The 8,449-nt window shown below is 37.4% G+C and overlaps 1 protein-coding gene and 1 pseudogene across 1 annotated transcript in view; both read left to right on the forward strand.

Moving 5' to 3' along the window:
* Hdac9 (histone deacetylase 9) overlaps positions 1-8,449 on the forward strand; it is a 924,083-nt gene that overhangs the window by 892,940 nt on the left and 22,694 nt on the right. The gene's annotated exons all lie outside the window — the stretch shown is intronic.
* On the forward strand, positions 5,001-6,703 carry LOC104875688 (annotated as a pseudogene).

An 8,449-nucleotide genomic window follows, 5' to 3' on the forward strand; every position in this document is an offset into this window, starting at 1 on the left:
GAAGAGATTTATTTTAACTCATGGTTTCAGTCCATGGTCAGTTGGTGCCAAGGCAGGAACAGGATGGCAGAGGCACATGGTGCAGGAAAAGGTGCTCAACCCATGACAGCTGAGAAGGGTAGAGAGAAGGGCCACGCCCTCCAACCATCCCCACTTCCTCACTGCAGATTCTGCTGCTGAGCTCATCAACGAATGAATAATCCACTGATTAATATAGCACACGACAATCCAATCACCTTCCACACGTGTGAGAATCTTGGGAAAAATTTTAGATCTAATCCATAACAGGGATCTTCTTAGAGTTCTTTATTATGGCAAACCAATCAAAAGAGGGACACAAGCAAGAGTGAGGAAGGAACAGTACTTGTGATTTCACCATATGTTCTTGGCAACTGTAAGTTATGGAAGTGGACAGCCAACTTTCATGTTTCTTATACATAAAACTTGTCAGTATAACCAATCCTCTATTTTTTTTTAAGCACAGAGTATTATTTAGGGCAATGAGAAGTGAATTTATCGTCCCTTCAATTTATGCAACTTTAGAGGATAGCTTGAAATAGGATATGATTTCCTTTGTTGCAGGAGAATGTTAGAAATTACAGGGTGGTGGTTGTCTACATATACACAATCACAGATTCTAGAGAAATAAGAATAAAATCTGCCTGCACCTGAGAGAGCAGAGCCAAGTATATATTACACCTATTCCATGTCAAAATGGCTTAATGTTTGTCTTGCCTCTGTGTTATTGAGCAAATCTCTTCCTTTTCCTTTTCTTAATACTCTTACTCCTTTTTTCCCCTTATTTTTACTTTTGCTCTTGTTCTATTTGTAGTAATGGAAGCTACCGTACAAGTAACAACTAATACTAGAAAAAGGCATAAGAATGCCAAGTTGATATATTTATACTCTTATTTTTAATGGGAGATAACTAGTGGGTAAAATAAAATAATAAATACTGTTGACTTTGTATTAAAATGGATAATCAGAGTATGTTCTATATAATTCTCTTGGTGATATGGATCACTGATTAATGAGGAAGGAGATATGGACACTGACTGATGAGGAAAAAATATGTAAAGTAAGTCTTGCTGCAGAAGTATCAGTGACTGTTTCCTTTTATCTGAAATGCCGTTCTCTGCCACCACCATCCCACACACATCACCGTGAGACGCTCTACCCCTCTGCCCCGCCAAAGGGGGCATTTACATCAGACAATGCAGGAGAACATCCAAAATGTGTCTTAAGCCGATAGGAATTTGTATACATCTCTTGTTGTGGGGGAAATTGTCCAATATTTTAACCTCAAGGGCCCACGAACACATTTAAAAGGATTGTTCCCCAGATTGCAACATATGCTGCATAAATCATCTCACAAGCTTGCCTCGCATCTTGACTCCACACCCACATGCTATCCCAAACTCGTTTTTTTCTTTTGCTGTTTGTCCTTTTCCTATTTCATTTCAATTTTCTGATTTTTGTTTTTCTTATCTCTCTTTTTTTTTTCTCTTCCATTCTACAAAACCTCTGGAGAGAGGACAAGACCACCCTATACTCAATTACATAATTATTTCTAACATTCTCTTGGAACAAAGGAAATCATAACCTACTTCAAGTTATCCTCAAAAGAATATCTTTAAGATGCTGGGAAGGGGCTTCTCAGTTACAGGGATGTGAGGTTTTGTTTCAAGCAGGAAAGAAGCATGAACACACCTGTGTTTCAAAACATCACTATGCTTCCACAGTGGACAGATTAACAGGGTTTATTGTGAGATGTGAGCTGTTAAATTCTGAGGTAGAAAGAGCATAATGTAGTAATTAATTGGCATACTTTCGGAGATTGCAGTACTCACCTACTGAAATAGGAAACAGTAGAAAAAGAAGTGATTTACAGGGAAGAAGAAAAACTTAGACCTAAAAATAAAAACTTCACTATCTGAAAGTCTTGAAAATTGTTAGGATGACAGCATCATCTTAAACATCAATGTTTCTTTACACTGAAGTTATAGAGAGGCATTGAATAAAATTATTTAAATAATACAAATTCTGTCATTTATTAGCAAACACTAAAATAACAATTATTAAGTGCTTATAGTGTGCCAGATGCTATTGTAAGAACTCTTGTCAATATAAGTTCAACTTATTTCGTCTCTGAAACTCTATGCGGTACTAGTTTCAATAGCATTTTACAACCAAGTAACTGGAGGGATACCAAGAATAATTAACTTGCTCAAGGTCACTTAGCTAATGAGTGGGCAGAAGCAAGATCATAAACCAGTCAAACTCCAGAGGGACGTGATACTATCTCACAAATGAATTTATTCCTTTTGAATTTTTTTGTAATCAGTTTTTTCCATTTATTCCAAAAGTGACATATTTAGAAAAAAAAATCACTTTAACTTCAATTTTAAAATTTCAGATATTCTGGCTAATTGAGATTGAGCCATAGTCGGTTCCAGTAGCCCTGTGCCAAATTACAAGAAGTTGTAGAGCTATGAGTCCACTTTACAGCACCTGGTAAACTTGTAAACTACATCTAATCAGAAAAAAAAATAATGCACAGATTGGCAGTTTCAGATCCCTACCATGTTGAGTTTAAAACCCTGAGTGTTGTCAGGTGTGAGCTGCTATTTGTCATATATTCTTTGGCTTTAGACAGAGCCCTTGATGTGAGAGCACTGGGCCAGGCAGACCTTCACTGCAGAAAAGCAGCTCTAGACATTTTCCTATGATTAACCCTACCAACCCTCACTTGTACCAGAGCCAGGTCAAACTTGTGCGCATGACTTTTTTAGTTGATTCTGAATTTCTAATTAACCATTCTCTTGAAATATTGCAATTCTGAGTATTGCTCAGAGGAGCCCTCATACCAGAATGTACCAGAATAAAGAGGAAAATCTGCCATCTGCTTAGAGATTTAACTTGCCTTGGTGATTTATTTTTATTCCAACTGCATCTGTAATTATGATTTTTTTTTTTACTCACATTTCTTCCAAGGCAAAACTAATCGAAAGAATAAATAAAACCACGCATGTTTCTAGGACTGAAAACTCTTCAAAAATAGGAATTCTTCATGATTCGACCTCAGTTTGTAGCATCTACGTAAGTTTCACACAAGTGATAGCATTCACTGAGGTAGGGTGCACTAGAAGGGCAGGTTTCAGGGAAGATTGTTTAAGGTATTTACGTATATTACGCATAATCCTCACACAAATCTGCAAAGCACAGCTATCTTGTTCATGAACAACTTGAGGCTAAACAAGTTTAGATAATTTGTTGAAGGTGTTTTGTTTGTTTGTTTGTTTGTTTGTTTTTCTAGAAAGCAGTAAAATCAAGAATTTCCCCAAGTTGGGCTCTGATGTCAAATCCTCTCTAGTGAAACAATTGTTTGACCTTCCTGTTCCCTCTCCAGACCGCCTGTTTCCAAGTAAAGCTGGATAGATAGTGTAAGAGGCTGCATATGGCAAAACAAGCTTTTTTTCCTTCTTCCCTTCCACCACCCCAACCCTCTCTCCTAATCCTTACCTTTCTTCTCTTTCTCTCTCTCTTTCCTTCCTTCCTCTCTCTTCCTTCTTTTCATTTCCTCCTTTCTCTCTTTCTTTTTTCTCCTTTTTTCTTTTTCTTTTCTCTCTCACCCTGGCTGTTGCTCTCCCTCTCTGCCTCTTTCTCCTCTCTCCTCTCTCCTTCTCTCTTTTTCGCAATCTCTCTCTCTCTCTCTCTCTCTCTCTCTCTCTCTCTCTCAACACATACACTGTCTGAAATAAAGAGTGAGAAAGGAACCTGGACAGCAGATGATCTTGAAAAAATATTCAATCCTAAACGAGCACTGGCAGGCCCATCTCTGCCAAAGACGGATGCCTTGACCATTGACCTATTGCCATGGAATTCTTGACCTGCAAACCTAAGACTCTATTTCCTAGTTTGTAATGCTTCTTTCTCCTCATTCATTATGCCTTTCCTTTCTATACTCATCTCTTTGTACAGCTTAACAATAATAACACAAATTAATTTGCCTTTCTACCTTTCAATCTACCTTACTACCAGTCTTGCCCTTTTACTTTACTATTTGTAGTAATCAGCTTTCCTATAACTAAGACACAATACATGACACCAATTCAAAGAGGAAAGGTTTAATTTGTCTCTAGGTTTCTGGAGATTCCATACAGCGTCTGCTGGTTTCACAGTGGAAACACCATGGTGGGAGAATTTGCCAGGGCAAAGCTGCTTAGGTCATGTTGTCTGGAGTAAGGGCAAGGGAACGGTGCCAGAGAGGAGCAGATGAGGGTCATAAAATAGTACCCAAGCTGCCATCGACCACCAAGACACATCCAGAAGCCTCCTTTACTTGTCTGGTAGGCTTTTCTTAATTCAGTGAAGTGACCCTCAGGACTAACTGTCACACTAACCTGAGAAAATCTCAACTCTAGATCTGTTCTGCAAACGACCTTCTCCAATACTGGACCTAAGTAAGCAGGTCGGCTAGAGGCTTTCAGGAAGCATAGAAATGTGACACCACATAAGTTCACAGTCACCAACTCAGATGCGCGCATTAAAATCTCACTTCCTGTTTCTCTCAACCAAGTCTCCAACTTCTCTGTTCTACTCATTTCTCCCTTTCTCTTCCCTCTGCGTTAATCTCAGCAACAAACTTTGTTTAGAATAAACTGCAGCTAAAGTCTGCTTTCTTTGAACCGTTCCTTCCCATCAATATTTAAACATTCTAAAGTCCTTACCATTTTAAACACAAACTCCAGCAACCTGTTCCTTAGTTTACCAACCTGTTGCTATGCAACCCTTCAGATACTCATTTGTGAAAACGCTCTTAACTAGATATGTGCATTTTCTCTGTTCCAAACTCCTCTTGTCAGAATGAGTCTGTCTGATCTGGTCACCAATGGCATCTGTACTACCAGATTTGAAAAGTGATCATATTGGACACAGGATTGTATGCAAACCTGGCCACGGTACCGTTGTAGACGTGCCTGAGGAGGGTCACTGGGTCCCCTTCCACCAGCCCCCTTAACTTTGTTGCCTCCCATGTCACTCTGGGAGAGAAAGGATGCAAAGTTTCAGGCAGAAGATAGGCGAGGAAAGGTGCCAGAAAAAGTCCTTTCAACATACTCCTGAAGACATACATAAGCGAATGAAAGGGAAAAGGAATAAAAACTTGGCAGAGATTGGCAAATGCAGGCCCTTTATACCTGCACCGTGCCAAGCGACTACCGACACTTGCATACTGCTGAAAAATTACCAGGACAATAGAACGTTAGTTTTAGCTTTGGACAATGAAAAATCCAAAATGAGAGGAGCGAAAGATATCATTCCACAGATAAGAATGTCAGCTGTATGCACTGAAAGAAAAGCTTACTTCACAACAAACAGAAGACACTGCTCAGAACCAGGAGGTGTGTCTCTCAGGAATGGACTCCAATAATGACAACCCCAGGGATTTATTGCAAAACATTTACCACAAGTTCTTTTCAAGAAGCTGACCTTCCAGGACAAGGAGAATCATTCCATATAGAAGAACAAATACTTTCTACTCCTCAAGACAGTAGGATCTGATTTTGATTCAGGGGAATCTAAGTCTACTGCTAATTTCTTACCTGGAACTGAATCTCTCACCAAATAAAGGAACATTTTAATAGCCTAAGACAATGTGATACCTTGGATGATTTTAAAACCAGTCATTTGGAAGGGCAATCTTTTGAACCGGAAATAATCAGATATGTAGACCCAGTATTAAACATGCTTGTAACAAAAAATGAAGAAAAAAATGACCTTCAGTGGAACAAAGACAAAGTTAATTTATCACCGAGGCTGATTCAACCAAGAAAGTTTTCCAAAATGAAAGAAGCCAATTTAGAATATAAATTTGCGGGGCGGGGAGAGTCAGAATAGAGAGTACATGTAAGAAAAAAAGAAAAGAAAATCTAACAGAAGAAAATCTAAGTCTACATCAAAGTATAAAAGGAACAAAAGTGAAAATCAAAAAGCTGCTCCCCAAAATTGGATGAATCTCAATTCCAGTGATGCTCACAATTAAATCTGGAAGAAGATATTTTTTCACTCCTTTTTGTCAAAACATGAACACCAGTTCTAATAGAGAATAAAACAACAGTAAGTCTGAAGTGATCGTCTTCAGCGATTGTGGAGACAATTCTGATGGTCTCTGTGTGCCCCATTGTGAATGCACTCAAAATCTTACAAGCACATCAGACAGACCAGTCTCTAGGCCTCAGTGTAAATGAGTGCTAAAATAACAGATGAGCAAGAGGTGGAGGATTTGGAGCCAACAAAAATTCCTGCTACTGCACCACCTGAGAATCACCCATCACCTCATTGTAGCCTGAAGGGTATCACTAGTGTTCTCGTTTCCAGAAATAAAAATCAGGAGACTTTCTCTTCCCCAAGAAAAAAAATAAAGAAAGCACAGCTATGTGTCTCCCTAAGCATAGGTGCGCAAGCAGCATGAATTATAAGGAGCCAACATTAGCTTTGAAACTAAGAAAAGGCGACTATGTCACAGATTTGTTTCTTGAATTCTCCTATTTTTAAGCTGAAAAAGAATTTGAGATGTTCTAAACTATATATAAACAAATATAATAAATCTCCTTTTGAATGCTGCCTAAATTTATCGTGCATCCTTTTCTATTGCTCCAATAGAGAATCTGTATGATCATACACAAATGGATGGAGGTATTGCCACAGAATATTCTAACAGGACCCTGCATTAAGGATGTTGCTTCAAATCCATACTTTATAATTGCTTAGTTTTTTTATACTGCCTAAACTTTTTTATTTTATTCAAAATAGATCTTATACCAACATTTTGGAAATTATGTAATCTTCTGGCATCTTATATTTTTCCTGTAAGTGGGGGATACTAAAGCAATTTTTTAAAAATAAGATGAAGAAGACCTTTTGAAGCTCCTTATATAAATTTTTAGTAAAATAAGTCCTTGACATTCATCGAATATGTACCCTCAGTTTATGGATCCCTCATATTACTGTTGTACTTGATTCCTCAGATGAAATGTTTACAGAATCACAGTTAGAGAATCAATGATTGCTCAGGCTTTGGACTAGTTGAGGAAATAGTTATGAATCCTGAGTATGTGTTCAAGTTGACACCTCAGTAAAACTATAAGTTACTATGTCATGAACTCTCAGAGCTCCTTACTTAGGCAAAAATCTCCAATGTTAAATATGTGAATACTGAGGACTTTTCTGTTTTCGATCAACCAGTGAGAGGAAATTAGTTCAATTCACAGTGTTTGACATCTATCCTTGCACCACTTTAAACTTCTAAATCACTGCAAGTAGTTCATTTTTAAAAATCAGTAGAATTTGTATAAACTTTTAAAATGATCTTATTAATTGGAACACTTTTATATTTAGAGAAAAGTTTCAATACAATACAGAATTCTCCCCTAAAGCATTCAGTGGCTTCTCCTAGTGTTAATGTATTGCACAGCCAAAGTACAATTATCAAAACTAAGAAACTATGTTAATATTATATTCTTTAGCTCTACTATAAAATTTTTTAGAGTTCTTTCAGAAAGTTTTTCACTTCCTTATTCTGTTCTAGGACTTAACCCATGATCCCATATTGCACATAATTGTCATGGATTTTTGTCTTCTCCCAGCTGAAACAGTTCCTTTGTGTGCCTGGCGTGAACCTGGCATTTTAAAAAGAATTCTGGTCATTTATTTTTAGAATATCTCTCTTCTTGGATTTTTCTAATATTTCCTCATGGTTTGATTGAAGATACACATTTCTGGCAAGAATACCAAAATAGTGATGTTGTACAGCTCTCAGTGTATATTGTATAAGAAATCCAATGGCACCAATATGTCTGTCTTCTTCTTGGTGAGGTTAAACTTGATCACTTGGCTAAGGGGGTATCTTATCTAATGTTGCAGTGTTTCTTTATGGAACTAATAATATATTGATAAGATATTTTGAATTCTCCTTAACCTTTTGTCTATTAATTTCAGCATTCATCAGTGCATCTTACCTACAATAATTACACTGGTGTTCCAATATTGATTTTCTATTTTATTCATTTTTCAGCTCATTTAATGAAGAGATGGCTTTTCTCTTCTGTTTCTTCATTGTATATTAATGTGTCTATGGGCTCTATGAGTTATAATCCATTCTGCTCATTATTTACATTGTTGCTCAGTTGGTTTCAGTTCTGACCATTTAGAAAGTCTTCAGTCTGGTTCCTTCCATCTTTTGAAAGGACTCTGTCTTTTCTTGAGCACTTTCTTGTTTTCTAGCACCACAAGAAGTTCCAGACTCACGCTTGGAATGTACTAGTTTAGTTTCCTGCCAGAATCAGAATTAGTCTGGGTTCTCCAGAGAAACAGAACAGAACAAGTAGGGTATACACACACACACACACACACACACACACACACACACACATATGTATATGTATCATAT

Source organism: Fukomys damarensis, unplaced genomic scaffold (genome assembly GCF_012274545.1).
Source record: "Fukomys damarensis isolate Sample0158 unplaced genomic scaffold, DMR_v1.0_HiC HiC_scaffold_4, whole genome shotgun sequence".
In the NCBI taxonomy this organism is placed as follows: Eukaryota; Metazoa; Chordata; class Mammalia; order Rodentia; family Bathyergidae; genus Fukomys; species Fukomys damarensis.